General features: G+C 40.6%; 1 protein-coding gene and 1 long non-coding RNA gene across 2 annotated transcripts in view; both read right to left on the minus strand.

Moving 5' to 3' along the window:
* Cdyl (chromodomain Y like) overlaps nt 1-16,352 on the minus strand; it is a 141,092-nt gene that overhangs the window by 69,435 nt on the left and 55,305 nt on the right. The window lies entirely within an intron of this gene.
* On the minus strand, nt 4,013-14,825 carry LOC125353072. The gene is made up of 3 exons (XR_007211248.1): nt 14,675-14,825; nt 8,268-8,276; nt 4,013-4,022 (listed from the first exon to the last, which is right to left on the minus strand). It is a non-coding gene; the product is annotated as an uncharacterized LOC125353072 (long non-coding RNA).

Raw genomic sequence — 16,352 nt, forward strand, 5'->3', positions numbered from 1 at the left:
TCTGTGTGAAAAGTTGAGCCATCATTCACTGGCCCTCTCAGTCCCTTTCAGAGTTTTCTATTAGTAACCAGAGACAGTGCAGCAAGCACATGAGTCTCCAGTTAGGAGCTCCTTACCAGTAGTCACAATAGTATAGAGGGGACAATAATTAACAGGTTTCTGTTACATATTTCTGTATGAGGAATCCTAAAAATATGAAGTTAGAACCTAAGTGTCAATGAAAAACAATGCTAGGAGGCAAATGCCTAGACAAATCCAAGATACTCATCCAAACCTCAAAGGAATTAAAGTATGGCTGGGTCGCAGAGACTCTGAGTTTACTCACAGCTTTACCTGTGTTGGGGTCAGGTGGGTGGCTCGGAAGCAAATGGCCCCTGGACTAACTATGGAATGTTGTCACTTATTCATCTCAAAGTGGGTTTCTGTAGTCACTGGGGACCAAGCTCGAGATGTTGCCCAGGACCGGGTTATGGCCATGTCTGCACACTGTTATTTCCCTGTACCAGATCATGTAAGGCAGAAAAAAAAATGACAGGAAGCCATGCTGATACATGCATTATATGCATGGATGAAGCAGCCAAATTATAATCCAGAAGACAGACCATTTAGTATAAACTGGTCTCATGACCCTTATATAAACTGTCTAGAAAAGACATTTTATCAGTCTAGGAACAAAACAGCTATTGAGAATTTCATCTCCTGCAGTCGGCCTCTCAGAAGCTGAGGAAAATGAGGACAGAAGGGTAGCTTTGTGATTCACAAAACACCTAAGGTAGTCTTCAAAATACTCTATAAATGGGAGCATCTAAAGGCAAAACAACTATTTATAAATAAGGCAGTCTTAAAATAGGTGCACAAAACTAGTACTCATCAAAATAATCTAGTTATCTAGTGACAAAATCAGCAGAAAAATCTTTTATGTACCTACAGACATGGTGGCCACCTTAAATCAAGCTTACCTTGGGAAGGAGCAAGTGTTTTGGAGACAGTGTGGGGTCTTGTTGGAAGCATAAGCCCCACCTCAGTCCCACCCCCCCACCCCATGTGGAAGGTGCAGGAGTGCCCTGCAAGTAAGCAAGCACCCAGTAGGGCTGACTTGAGGCATGGTGAGTGACACTGGATCACCACCAGGGGAACAGATTATTAGCTCACAGAATGGAGCTCACTCTTGAAATAAAATTTGCCTGTTGCTTTAATCCAAGAAAAGGTTTGTTGTTAGAACAAAAATATAGGGTTTCTGAAAACATAAAATAGCAATCATTTCAGAAATCTCAGTAAAAGAGAATTACCAACCACCAAAACCAACAGAAAACCTGATGATGAACAACTCTTGAACACATCAGTAAAGTATGTGCCCAATTTATTCTAATACTGTTTTTTACCACTTTGAAAAAGGGGTGATCAAGAACAAGCCCAAGTGAACAGGGACATAGCAAATTTAACATTTAAACACAGGCAATTAACATTTGCCTGTGCTCATTTGGCTACCATTGTTTTTTGTATACATTGTATATTTGTTGTGTGTACAGATAATATAAATATGCAATGTATACATTTATATTGTATCATATTATATTCCCTAGGAGAGAAGTCCTTTTCTTTGGAGGAGGAACTGGGGTACAAGAAGGTTAACTAATTTAATCAAAGGAATGGTACTGGGAAGATTCAGGATTCACACTTTGAAGTCTAAGTTAAAAACTTCCATTTGGAGGCAGAAGTGGGGTACAGAATTGAAGAGAGGAAGGGTGAGCAAATGCAATGATTCTACACTATGGAAAAGGATCTATATAACTTGTGGGCATGGATGGAAAGGGTAAACTGGGGGAACATGAAGGAAGGGGTGACATTGTCCAAATAAGAAATGTACTCATTACCTGGAACAATAATCCCTCTGTACAACACCTTAATTATAATAAAATTATGCTTTAAAAAAGTCTACTTTCCATATTCTCACTTTAAGGTCTTAAATATTATTGACATAAATTGCAAAGATTTCTGACATACCCTTGAATTACAAAAAACAAAAGACAGAAGGTAGGTAACAGAAAACTATTTATGCTATAGACAGACAAAAATGACAGGCAGTGAGTGACTCATGTTTGAAATCCTACCTACTCAGGATGCTGAGGTCTGAGGATCGTGGCTCAAAGCCAGCCCAGGTAGGAAAGTCCATGAGACTCTTATCTCCAATTAACCACCAGAAAACTGGAAGTGGTGCTGTGGCTCAAGTGGTAGAGTGCTAGCCTTGAGGTGAAGAGCTCAGGGACAGTGCCCAGGCCCATAGTTCAAGCCCCACAACTGACCCTTCCCCCCACCCCCCAAAAAAAAGGATGTGAAGGAATTACACACAGAGATGAGCAAGCCTGCAGTTCATACTTGCTAGGCTTGTGGGCAGGTTCTATGCTCCATGCTCCACACGGTCCAGTTCACTCCCTTGCATCACTGGACAACAGCAGTAAAGGATCAGTGTTCCATATCAAAAATATTTAAGCGTTTTACATGTCTGAGTTCTGTGGACTTGGGGTATTTACACACTTGACCAGTCAGTTGTGCATTCCAATTCCAAAAATACTCCCCAAATACATATTGTGAACATCCTATCAGTGTTCAAAGTTGCTGATGTTGGGGACCTTCTGATGAGGGATGACCGACTGCAAGGTTGTTGTATAACTGTCATAGGTATAAAGACTTTGGAGGTTGGTACCTACCATTGTTGATATTCTGTTAGCCAAATAATGGCTATTAAAAAGGAGGAATGATTAATAAAACAGTGCTTTCATTCTCATGTGTAAGAGTTTTCACATTCTTGGTACAGTTCACTTTACTGCTTTTTTTCCTAATTAGTATGAATTAAAAATACAAAGCTATTGTTCTTTACAAAAGAAACAAAAGCCTTACTTGGACAAGAAGCATACTGTGAGATCACAGAAAGAAGAAGAATGAGCTTCCTACTTGAAATTCTCATATTCAGAATTTTGAGGGCAAGAGAAGTAAGAGAAGGAAGCAAAGAGCCTTGAGCTAGCCAATATATAGTAATAAATAAAAGAGGGACAAGCTGACTTGTGGATATAATCAAAACTCTGCAAAACCATTTCTCTAAACCATGCCACTTAAGAAGTGGCATGATGAGAAATAAGAACAAAGTTGGCTTTATTTCTTAGAAAGAATTCAAGATAATTTCCTGTAAAGTTTGATGAAGTAACTGAAACAAGCTTTAATCCAGCAGGACCTATCCAGACACAAATAACAAAAAAGAAAGAAAGAAAGAAAAGGAGGAGGAAGGGAGGGAGGGAAGGAAGGAGGGAGGGAGGGAGGGAGGGAGGGAGGGAGGGAGGGAACTCTAGAAACCAATAGCAGAATTTATTGAAATAAGCAAAAGGAATCACCAAACAGGTAAAATTATGAGAAATCATCCTTTGGAATCTACCAATCAGGATAATGTTTTTAAAGCATTTGCACATATCAAAAGGCAACAAAAGCTAAGCACCAGTGGCTCACACCTGTAAGTCTAGCCAACTTAGTAGGCTAAGACTTGCAGGTAGAAGTTTAAAGCTGGCTGAGGCAGTAAAGTCCTTGGGACTCTTATCTACAATTAACCAACCAAATGCCAAGAGTGGAGGTGTGGCTCAAGTGGTAGAGTTCTACTCCCAAGTGAAAAAGTTAAGGGACAGTGCCCAGGCCCTAAGTGCAGGCACCAGTAACAGCATGATAAATAGGCACTAGAAATATTCTTACACAACACAACCTACCCTTCTTTGAAGGGACTTCCAAGGCTAAGAAAGCCACAGAGAACACTTCAGGTTTTTTAGGCATCAGCAAGAAAAGGTTAAAGCATGTGTTGACTTCTTTTTTGCAAGTAGTCTCAGCAAGTTTAGCCCCACTTGGAAAAGTCTTCTATTACAGTAGCATTCTAAACATCTTTAAAATTAAGTATTCAACCTCATGTATATGAAAATATCATATTTTATATAAAAGCTTTTCACGACAAAGTTGTATAACTGAGCTATTCTGAGGAAGAATACCTGAACGCAAAACTTTATGGTTTAGAGTTCTAAAGATGTCTGGGTAGTGGCTACAGAACACTGTAGCTCTATTTGGACTGTACACCTGAGAAAGTTAACATGGTAAGCTACCACAATTTTTAAAAGCCCTGCAATTTTCTAGTTGAAATGGCCAATACTAAAGTACATGTGAATATGGAGGTGGAGGAAAGATGCCCTTCTCTTCAGCTAATTACTTTCCACATAGTAACCTTCATGCCTGGCAAAGCATACAAAAAAGCACAGGGACTACTGGTCAGAGCAACTTAAAAGTTTCTCTGTCAAAGTAAAGAGGAATTAAGTGAGGGAAAAACAGGGAGAGCAAGGGAAGGGGTAACACTGTCCAAAAACAAATGTACTCATTACCAGACTTACGTAATTGTAACCACTCTGTGTATCACTTTTATAATAACAATAAAAGAGGAATTATGTGAAAGTAAAAATGAAGGCTCCTAACATCTTCCAGGCCTTTTCTAATCAGGAACACATGGCATCCAAATTCTGCCTATTCTGAGCCCTCCATACACCTGCTTAGCACTCCAAAGAGCCAGCCTGTCTCAGCCTGCTCCTCTGTCCCTCAGTGGTTTCTCCCACTCAGGCCTTTCCATTTCCTGCTGCTCCTGCTATGCTAATGCTGTCTACACAGTCAACTCCCACATTTCCATTCAGATTTTACTCCGAAGTTATTTCTCACCCAGGCTAAAATCCTAGAACCCCTGCCTAGAATTTCAAATGTTATCCCAATACTTCACATCCCCTCTACTTTGGTTTTCTCCTTGGCACTGACTGAAATCTGACCCCACTTATTTTCTCACCTAGTTTGCATCTTCTCCACTTGTGTTTTGATCAGATAGCAAAATGAGCATGCTTACTAGAGCAGGTGAGAATCCTCAGTCTACAATGTGGGTCAGTGCTTACTTAGCACTGTTAATATGTTAGATACTAAATTGAAATTCTTCCTTCCTGGTGGCACTTACAGCTGGACCCAAGTTATCCTTCTTAACAACAGACAGATAAGCTTAAGAACTGTGTCTGAGCAAGAGAAACCCTCATAATAAGTTTGGCCATAATTAACAGGGTTCTAATACTTGGCCCCTTTATACATGGAGGTTTCTTTTGTCTAACTGCAGGTGCATTTAAGTGTGCCAATAAAGCCATGTTGATTGATAGCATTTCATAAATTAAATATTACAGCGTGTTGTGCATACCAGCATTAGTGTTCTGTGGAACCTTTCGTTTTGAGCACTCACTGATGCAAATAATAGGTTGTGATGTGTTGAAGTATGTTTCCTACCGTCTTCCCGAGGTTGACTTTTGGAGAAAAAGGGTCCACACATAACTTTCAGGTGAGTTTTTCATTTCCCTGGTTCTCCATAGTTCTGAGCTGGTGGCTTACACCTGTAAAACTGGCTGCTCAGGAGGCTGAGATCTGAGGATCACAGTCCGAAGCCAGCCCAGGCAGAAGTCCCCAATGAGACTCTTATCTCCAAATAGCCACTAAAAAGGTGGATGTGGAGCTGTGGCTCAACGTGGTACAATGCTAGCCTTGAGCAAAAAAGCCCAGGAACAGCACCCAGGCTCTGAATTCAAGCGAAAGAGGGAGGGAGGGAGGGAGGGAGGGAGGGAGGGAGGGAGGGAGGGAGGGAGGAAGGGAGGAAGGAAGGAAGGAAGGAAGGAAATCCTGAAGGCATACGTATAGTTTGTAGGTTGTGAGCCTATAGCTTTGTAGCTGATTACAAAAGGGTACAGAACTTAAATGGGTTAAGAAATGCTAATGTAATGGGGCTGGGAATATGGCCTAGTGGTAGAGTGCTCGCCTCATATACATGAAGCCCTGGGTTCGATTCCTCAGCACCACATATACGGAAAAGGCCAGAAGTGGCGCTGTGACTCAAGTGGCAGAGTGCTAGCCTTGAGCAAAAAGAAGCCAGGGTCAGTGCTCAGGCCCTGAGTTCAAGCCCCAGGACTGGCAAAAAAAAAAAAATAATTAAAAAAAAAATAAAAAAAAAAAGAAATGCTAATGTAAGAATATTAATAGAAAAGAAGATCAATCCTCTCTATTTTGTTGGGCTTTCATTGGCTCTCTTGAGACTCCATTATGGATCTGTTAATTTCTATAAACCATCTTTCTAATTGTGAGGAAATCTGTCTTTTCTATCAAAGTCTGTTGCTTAAAAGTGCCTGCTCTGGCCTGGTGGCTTGGCTCTTGCTGAAGAAAAAAGGAACTGCTTTGGGGTAAGTAAGGATTTTTTAAATGTAAGGTTTTGTCTTGAACTGGTTTCTTCTAAAAATGGAGTTATGAGACACCTCAGACTGTTCGAGAAGTAGCAGAGCACATGGGTATATTTTGAGACTACTTGTATACTGTTAATCCTATTTCAAAATAATCTTATGTAAATACATTTTACTCTGTTTAAACTAGCCAAATGGGAGCAAATTGTGAACCTGCTTGCTCTGTGTGCCTGCTTGCCAGAGTTTTGGCTGATGGTGCACAGAAGTAAACTTTGCCTTGCTGAGACAACTCTTTCTTTTCATATCTATCACTGTGACTCTAATGGTTCCTATAGAGCATATTTATAACATATTTATAAAACCTTAAGATTACACCCATGTGCAATTATCCTAAATTAATCATAATTCCTTTTCCTTTATATTATTCCAAGGCAATCTTGCCTATACGCAGATTTAGGTCTAGAATTCTAGCACTGATAAATAAGCTCATACTTACCTTTTTCACATATTACATTGCAGCTGGATTTGGCCAAATTCCAACCTTAACCCCAAATCTCAGCCTGAATGTTGGTTGATGCCCATTAGAGGCCTCAGTCAATTTGTCTTTCTTTAAATTTCAGCTAATTACTCTACACTTCTAAGGCAAGCAGCCAAGAGCAATGGCCAAAGTTGAGTGCTTCAGGCACCCTCAGGCCACATCTCTGAGGTGTACACAACTAAGCCTCTTCTTCACAACCACAGGCAAAGTAGAAAGCTTGAGGTATATTAACCTCAGAAGGATGAGTTTGTGACAGCCAGTAGTAGAACCACTTTTTCACCCCTGCATTTTCTCTCAGGTGACCTGGCATTCTATCACTCAAAATAACATGCTGAGAAAAAAGATTATCATCGGAAAAGTGCTAAAAAACAAGGATTCACATACAGAGTTACCATGTGACACAAGTGCACACCACTTAACTCAATGAAGCGATGCACTTAGAGCCTGCACTGTACACAATTCTTTGTATGGAAGATCACTCAAGTACAAACTTTGAAAAATACTGGAGTAAATGTATCATTGTATAATGCAAGGAAATGTGAACTATGGATGGTGACTTTTTAAGGAAACTGACATGAGGAAAATGTTTTGAAGATAAGCTAAGTCATGCTTCAAGATAACATAATGTAGACTAAATGAGTACAAGCAACAACTCCAGTGAAAAGCACTGACCTGCTCAAATTAATACAAAGGTTAGCAACTAGTAGTTATTGTCAACAAAGGTATGTCAATCGTGGTCTTATTCTCCGATTGGCCGTCTGGAGAAGGCCTGGTGCAGCTGACTGCACCTTGGAGACTAGTAGGCAGGTATGTGCACCTCAGTGGCATTATTAGGAACATGTACAGAGAATTCTGCACAGAGAATACCAAAAATACCACCACAGAACAGATAAGCTTGCCACTGGGGTTTTGGCAAAAAAGAAAAGAAAAATAAAGAATTTTAACAATGGAAAGAATACAGAAAAAAGAAATGTGTGTGAGAGCCTAAGAGCAGGCAGATTAAGTATCATTGTACCACAGTGGAGGTGTTCTCAGACTTCATGGTAACCCTGAGGTTCTATTCTTTCCTATGGTGAGGTAAGAGGAAAGGCGTGGTCTGGGCTTGTGAACTAGCGTGAAAAGCCAGTGCCACACTGGCACTTGGCCTTATTCTCTATACACAAAAAGTGTCCTTCTGTCAGGAGAGCTTATCTCAGAAGGAGAAAGGCACGAGGCAGAGACTCAACACAAAAAGAATCAGTGGCTGAAGTAAGAAAGTGGTGAGATGCCAAGACAGAATATAGAAACAACATTCCAAGAACTCCCCTTAGTGCTAAGCATGGGAGAAGGATGGGGCAGGGACAGAAGGGTTTGTATGTCAGATTCTAAGAGAACTTTGAAGAAGTGTGGTTGGAAAAACTGTTGGCAGATGACAGCTCTGCCTACCTAACAACTTTTTTTTACCTTTTTTCCTCAACCTCTCTTAGCTTTGATGCCCTCATTTTACAGGGAAAATAGAAGTACTACCTTCAGGGTCGTCATAAGGACTGTATAACTTTCAAACCAGTAACTACTCATTAAATGCCATCAACTATACAGGAAACGTAAGGGCCTGGGCCATCTTTCTGACCCCCAAAGCAAGTAAGAACTCCAGGACCAATGAGCAAGTGCAGAGGAAGGCAGAATATGAAGACACCCCAAGAAAGGGTTCCTAATGACCATGTGTTTGTCAATTCAAAAAGATTTTATTATACCACTGAATAGAATCATAAACCCACAATGATGGAGATATACTGAGTTATACTTGAACTCAGTGCCTTGTGCTTGGCTAGACAGGTGCTCTACTACTTGATCCATGCTCCTAAGTCCTGTTTTTCACTAGGTTGTGTTTTTCCCCCTCAAGTTGCTAGAGCTTAAACTTAGAGATCCATTCTTGTTAGGATGCCACTCTGCCATTTGAACCATGTCACCAACTCTGCTTTTTGCTGGTTATTTTGGAGATGGGACCTAGAAAAGTTTTCTGCCTGGACTGGCCTTGAACAATAATCTTCCAGATTGAGCCTCCTGAGTAGCTCAGTTTATAAGTGTAAGCCACTAGCACCTACCTGGTTATACACTAGAATTTTATCTCATGCCTAACAGTGCATCTAGACGGCAACCCATCTATTCTAGGCTTCCCATCATCTCTAGGACCACTAAGACCAGTCTCTGAACACTACTAACACCCTCTGTGGAGATGGAGTATCTTGAATTTTTCTTCCTGGACTGGACTAGCACTACAATCCTCCCAATTTCAGTCACCCACATAGTCTGGGATGATAGGCACTAGCTACTGCACTCAGCTATGTTGAAAAGGAGTCTTGTGAACTTCTCTGCTCAGTTGGCTTTGAATCACCATCCTCTTATCATCAGTCTAAGTAGATATAGAATTACAATGTGAACCATCATCAGCACCTGGCTAAAAATTAGTTGTTTTTTTTTAAAAGCCTTTCTTTTCAGGAGAAACTATAGTTTATACCAGTTCTTGAAAGAAACTCTATACACAGTCATTCTGCCTACTAAATATAGAAGCAAAGACAAACATAGCAAATTTTGCAGCATAAACTATGAAGATTCTGTGAGGACCATCAGAGGAAGCTAAATCCACCAACCGTGGGAAATGGAACTTCTGCCTGGTGCCACTATTATCTAACAGGCCATCTGCCAGAGGGACAATCTGCCACTTAGTAGTAGTGGGACCTGTGACAACACAAGAGCATCCCTTCACATCAAGAGGTTGAGAGGTTGATAACCTCCAATTCACAGCAAGATAAGCAATAGATAAAATAAATTTCACAACAATATCAAGAAATAATCAAACTCAGAACATGAGACACTCAATGAAAAACTGGTTCACCCATGTCAAGTCAATGTCAAAATAAATGTAGAAAAGAGTATGAAATGCAGCACTGCTGTCAGCACCATTGTCACTAGAACCTGCCTAAGTCTGACTGATCTTCCCATCATAGCGCCCAGCCCAAAAGTGACTATTAGTCTCTCATTTCAATATGAAGGATGACAGCACACATTTCTACCAACATCAGAACGGGCATGCCTGAACAAGCACAGCACAGTTTGGGAGTGCAGATTTACCAAAGATAGATAAAGACACACTGTACCTGCACATGCTCAGGGAGCCCAGCTCCTCCTAGTGTCCATCTGTAATCTCCTACACAGAAGGGTGTGAGGTAGGTACAGTCCCTTTCTACCTTTTGAAAGAACTCTTACACCCAGAGGACAGGAGGCATTGTCAACACTTGGTCACAGTGGAGATATAAAAGGCTCATTTTTCCTGGCCTATACATGTCTAGAAAAGGTAAGTCTCGGACCTAGGAAAGTGTTCATACTTCCATGAAAATGCTTCACCATTCAACAAAGACAGCTAAAATAACTGAGCATGGGGCTACGTTTTTTTATCTTATCATTGTCGATTCTCACCATCCTGGTATCATTAATTTCACAGATGAAAAAACTAAAGGCAACTCACACATTGAAGGATTGACCCCTACCCTATGGTCCCAGGGGCTTACAGGCACCAGGTAAAACCTCAGGTATGTGCAAACCTGCTTTGATATGCAGGCAGGGCAATTCACCTAGGCCCAGCTGTAAACAGTTGTGGGCCCAAGGGAAAACCTCCAACTTGCTAGACCTAATAGCTTTCTCATTAACCTCTGCCCCCTTGCTCAGACACCATATAAGCCTGGCCCCAAATTCACCCCTCGCACAACCTCCAAACCCAAGGGAAGGTCTGTGCCCCTAGCTGCTCCTCAATAAACAGTCCTTGCCTGTTGAGGATAGAGTATGGCCTATCGCTTTTCCATTCTCCTCCATTTTCCTAAAACACATGGTTATAAAACTTACTAGGGCCGGGCACCAGTGGCTCACACCTGTAATCTTAGGTACTCAGGAGGCTGAGATCTGAGGCTCACGGTTCAAAGCCAGCCTGGACAAGAAAGTCTGTAAGACTCTTATCTCCAATTAACCACCAGAAAACCGAAAGTGGCATTGTGGCTGGAGTGGTAGAGTGCTAGCCTTGAGCTGAAGAAATAAATCAGGGACAGCACCCAGGCCCAGAGTTCAAGCACCACAACCACCTACAACAACAACAAAAAAAAACTTACTAGAGGCTGGGGATATAGTCTAGTGGCAAGAGTGCCTGCCTCGGTATACCCGAGGCCCTAGGTTCGATTCCCCAGCACCACATATACAGAAAACGGCCAGAAGTGGCGCTGTGGCTCAAGTGGCAGAGTGCTAGCCTTGAGCGGGAAGAAGCCAGGGACAGTGCTTAGGCCCTGAGTCCAAGGCCCAGGACTGGCAAAAAAAAAACAAAAAAACTTACTAGAGATCAAAAGTAATTCTAGGTAATTTCTAATAAATAAGATATGCTCTGGCAACGAGTATAACAAGGTCAATCTGTACAACTCTGCCTACCCATGTAAGTGAGGGATTGCAGAATGAGCACAGAATGATCATCCCACTCTGATCACTGCATTATGTATTGAGTGGGTGAGTGGTTGGGGAGACAATGCTGGCTGTCCCAACTCTTTAGGGGCACAAGATTAAGTCACAGTCTTAGTTGTAAACTTTAGTACTCAGACTTAGTCATTGCCATACTGCCTTGAATACCTGCATAACCCTCCCCACCTTCCCAAGCGATAATGAGCGGCATTTTTAATTGTCTGCCTGTCAGTTCAAAAGGACTTGTTTTGATAAATAACATAGATGGCAAATTTTCAAGTAGTATTTTAATTCCTGAAGGTTTTTATTAAGTATCCAAGTTGTTGAGACCCCTCCCTTTCCAGTGTCCCAAATGGAGAAGGATTTACTCACTATTTCAGCAGTCAGTGCTCCATTTAGTTAAGTTCCAGCATTAACTTAATTAAATTCAAGTATGGTTTTCACAATCTGACTAAATAAGTGCTTTTGATGATTTAACAGCATTTTATTCCCTGATCCATACTATCATCACAAAATCAGTGTACTTATCCTTGTAAATTTTAGGGCTCTAGTAGAAATCTTATAAAGAAATTCCATTAATACTTTTAAAGAAATTACTATTTTAAATAATCCCAAGGGCAATAATGGGAAGATAAAAATCAAACTGAGTTTCCCACCATAGCTTTATAAAAGTTTTATGAACTTTCCTAGTTAACTGACAAGAGTTAACCAAACTCAACATTTTAATACAATGCATGGCAATACGGTAGTTACATATATACTATATTATATTGTATTCTTTATATTGAATAAAATGTATAGGTAGCTGTAGACATGGGTGTATATGTCTGTTAAAGCAGATCTCTGTCTAAAACTCCAGAAATGCAATACTGGCACTTGACTTGGAGCACTATTATAAAGACTCAGTAAGCTAATACAGAACAAAAGCTAAAACTTATCATTATATGCAGTGTTGTGATGCCTTTTTTACTAAGAATATTCCACTAATTCCCACAGTGCTATGAAGTGGGATGAACCTGTGTTCTCTATCATATTCAGGAGAAAAACAATTCTAGTGCTAAATGACTGACTTGAAATCACCCAGTTCATCTCTCATTTGACTGCTGCATGGGGACTGGCCTTTGTGTCCTGACACTACACACCACCTTGCTGCCTTAATTCTTTCTTATGGCTTGTGCCTTGTTTCACATTAATCCAAGTGTGGCTTCATGTAATCAGGATCAGCAGGTGTCACTTAAGAAGCCCTTGTACATGTCTACATCATTGATACAAAAGACTTAAGAACTCTCCAACAAGAGTATCCTTAGGGGATATTTTGTATTAGAAATAAACTATAGGAAGTGGTGCTGTGGCTCATGTGGTAGAGCACTATCCTTGAGCTGAAGAGTTCAGGGGCAGTGCCCAGGCCCAGAGTTCAAACCCTGCAACTGACAAAACAAACAACCAGACAAACAAAAATAAACTACAGCTAGGTGACAGCATTCTAAACAGTAAAGATTTAAGTACAAAAGCACTAAAGAAATAACTTATTTAAATAACTTCCCTAAACTAATTAGAAACATACCATGCTGAATACTTAAAAAAGAATATTTGAAAAAACATACTTCATAAATATTCTGCTGCTCAGTATTGATCATAGTGTCTACAGCTTCCTGTTTATAATTCTGCTAACCTCAAAAAGCACTTGTATTTGGCAGATAATCACTAATGTATGCTTCCATAAAGATTCATTTTGCCGAAAGTCAGTATTATCTGTTTTCATAATTGGCTTTTTCACTCCTCATTTTTAACAAGCTTCAATACCATTATGACACCCTTACCCCCACTAAATGTTTTACAATTTTAATTCCATCATAATCTTTGCCTTGAGGACTTTATAAAAGCAAGATAAGACTAAGAGAGTTTCACCAGGCTCTCAAATAATCAGAATATTTTTCTTCTGGGTGTTTTGAGGGTTTTGTTGTTGTTGCTGGGCTGTTGTTTTTTGGGTTTTTTTGGGGGGGGGCGGTTAAGGGTTTTATCTTTCCTGATCCTGGGGCTTGAACTGAGGGCCTGGGCACTGTCGCTGAGCCTCTTATGCTCAAGGATAGCAGACGACCTACCACCTGAGCCACAGCAACACTTCCAGCTTTTTCTGAGTAGTTTATTTTAGAAATAAGAGTCTTGAACTTTTCTTCCCAGGCTGGTTTGAACTGTGATTCTCAGGTCTCAGCCTCCTGAGCAGCAAGGATTACAGACATGAGCCACCAGATGCCCAGCTTGTTTTGTTTTTTTCTGAGACAGGTTCTATATAGTCAGGGCTGGCCTCAAACTCTCAATCCTCCCGCCTTGGCCTCGCAAGTGCTGCACTTACAGGCTGAACATACTCATAAATATGACCATTTGTCAAAGCTAAACATGAGGGGCTGTGATATGGCCTAGTGGTAGAGTGCTTGACTCCCATACATGAAGCCCTGGGTTCAATTCATCAGCACCACATATATAGAAAAAAGACAGGGGCTGGGGATATGGCCTAGTGGCAAGAGTGCCTGCCTCATATACATGAAGCCCTGGGTTCGATTCCCCAGCACCACATATACAGAAAATGGCCAGAGGTGGTGCTGTGGCTCATGTGGCAAAGTGCTAGCCTTGAGCAAAAAGGAAGCCAGGGACAGTGCTCAGGCCCTGAGTCCAAGCCCCAGGACTGGCCAAAAAAAAACAAAAAAACAAAAGAAAAAAGACGGAAGTGGCGCTATGGCTCAAGTGGTAGAGTGCTAGCCTTGAGCAAAACAGCAGCCAGGGACAGTGCTCAAGACCTGAGTCTCAAGGCCCAGGAATTTAGCATGATTAAACCTAAATTTGATCAGTAAAAAGTATCACAGCATTATAAATGTGTGTTAAGTAAATGTCACAATGAAATTCCCTTGTACAATTAATGTATGCTTTTAAAAAATAAGTTTAATGGCAACTAGGGAAAAGTGCATTGCAGTTCTATCTTTTAAGTCTTTGTCTTTACTCCTTTATATAAATTAGTCATCATATATATTGTATATATCAAATATATAATGTCTTTACTCCTTTATATAATTAGTTATTAATTACACACACACACACACACACACACACACACACACACACACACACACACGCTCATTCTCAAATATCCTATCTATATATACTTTCAACCCTTGGTTTCTATTGCCTTTATTGGCTCATAGATGTAGGTGTCGCACCTGCCTTCCCGGAGAAGCTACAAGGTAACTAAATGGAAACTGCCTTCTTCTAAAGTGTTAAGTAAGATCCTCAACACCTTATTTACTCAACACATGCCCTCACCTTATTTACTCAACACCATGTCCTAAAACTCAAAGAAACTACAAATAATAGCACAACTAAAATTATCCAGTACTCAAAGTCCCTGGAAGAATTCATCTGCCTTTTCATTGAGTTGAACTCTCTTTAGGTAAGGCTGCCAGTGCAATTCAGCCTTCACTGTTGACCCTAAACAACAAATCATGTACTGGGGGGTGTCTAGCGCCTGCTCACTCATGCATCTGTGAAAAAGGGAACAATCATAGTACTGAGAAGAAGCCTATCTATTCTGGCTCAAAGTATGAGATGTTTTCAATTTGAATATTTGGGAGAACACAGCATAATTTTGTCTACTTTCCAAATCACTACACAAGTCTCTAATTTCTGTGGCAATGTCATAGGAAACAAAAATTACACTAAAAATGACTTTGAGTTAACAAATTGCTATACTAAGTTCATTCATTCATTTGACAATCATCAGACTCATGTATCAGGCACTATTCCAGAGCCTGAGACAGAGAACAACATATGTTCTTCAAAAAGACTCCCCCTTACCCTACAAAACAAGGCTACCACATTTCAAAGAACAATAGGCAACTATGGCTACATCTTTATTAAAAACTTTAGTTTTTGTTTTGCTTTGTTTTTGGCCAGTCCTGGGCCTTGAACTCAGGGCCTGAGCACTGTCCCTGGCTTTTTTTTTTTTTTGCTCAAGGCTAGCACTCTGCCACTTGAGCCACAACGCCACTTCTTGTCCTTTTCTATATATGTGGTGCTGGGGAATTGAACCCAGGGCTTCATGTATACGAGGGAAAGCACTCTTGCCACTAGGCCATGTTCCCAGCTATTTTTTTAAAAAGCATGAACAAGGAAAAGAAGTTTACAGTTTGAACAATGGCCATTAAACAGTCAATTTCAAGTATGAGACAGGTTGTACTGGCACGAAGCCTCAGAAACGCTTTAGCAGATTGTTTTTGGAAACAACCTTACAGATCTCTTGACATGTAGCATCAACCAGAACTCCTGCCTATAGTTCCTGACTCACTATACCCTGGAGAGCTGGAGGCTTCCAGCATCTGCCAGCTTTCATTTGGTGAGTCCTGTCCAGGGTGTAGAGCTTTAGTCACTGGTTTATTTCAAAATACACAGAAGTTCTTAGTATTTAAGGGATATTTTTCATCTGCTCAAAATAAGAATTTTGAAACTTGAAAAACCACCTTGCTGGCTAATTCTTGAAGTTTCAGGGAAAAGGTGAGATACATGATGGCTCCATGAAGCAAATATGTGAATCAGACTTCACTGAGCTTCTAATTCTAAGCACAGGGCAAGCAGAACTATGAGATGATAGCTCCTTGCATTTTATGTTGCTGATCACCACCAAAATACCAGGTGATTATACAGATATGATCTCAGAATTACACCCTATTATTACAAGATGCCTAGTTTTGATCAAAATGGAATTAAAAAATAGATACAATTTGACTAGCAGTCTGCTAAACTGGTGAAAACACATGTGGGACAATCAGGTGCACTAAGCAAGACACTGGAGAACTTCATTTCCCATGAGCCAGCACTTTTCCAAGTGTTACTGAGCCTAAAACTGAAGTCACAACCAGAAATAAAAACTGTCCTCACATGCTGGTGACTCTGGTACATCCCATAGCTGAAAACCACAAATGACTTCTGCATAGTGCTTGCTGGGCTTTAAGTAGTGGACATGCACAATTGTTATTGGAGCCTTCACTCTCACAGTAGAATTGTGCAAATGAAGCAAG

The sequence above is a fragment of the Perognathus longimembris genome, chromosome 6 (assembly GCF_023159225.1).
Source record: "Perognathus longimembris pacificus isolate PPM17 chromosome 6, ASM2315922v1, whole genome shotgun sequence".
Taxonomy (NCBI): domain Eukaryota; kingdom Metazoa; phylum Chordata; class Mammalia; order Rodentia; family Heteromyidae; genus Perognathus; species Perognathus longimembris.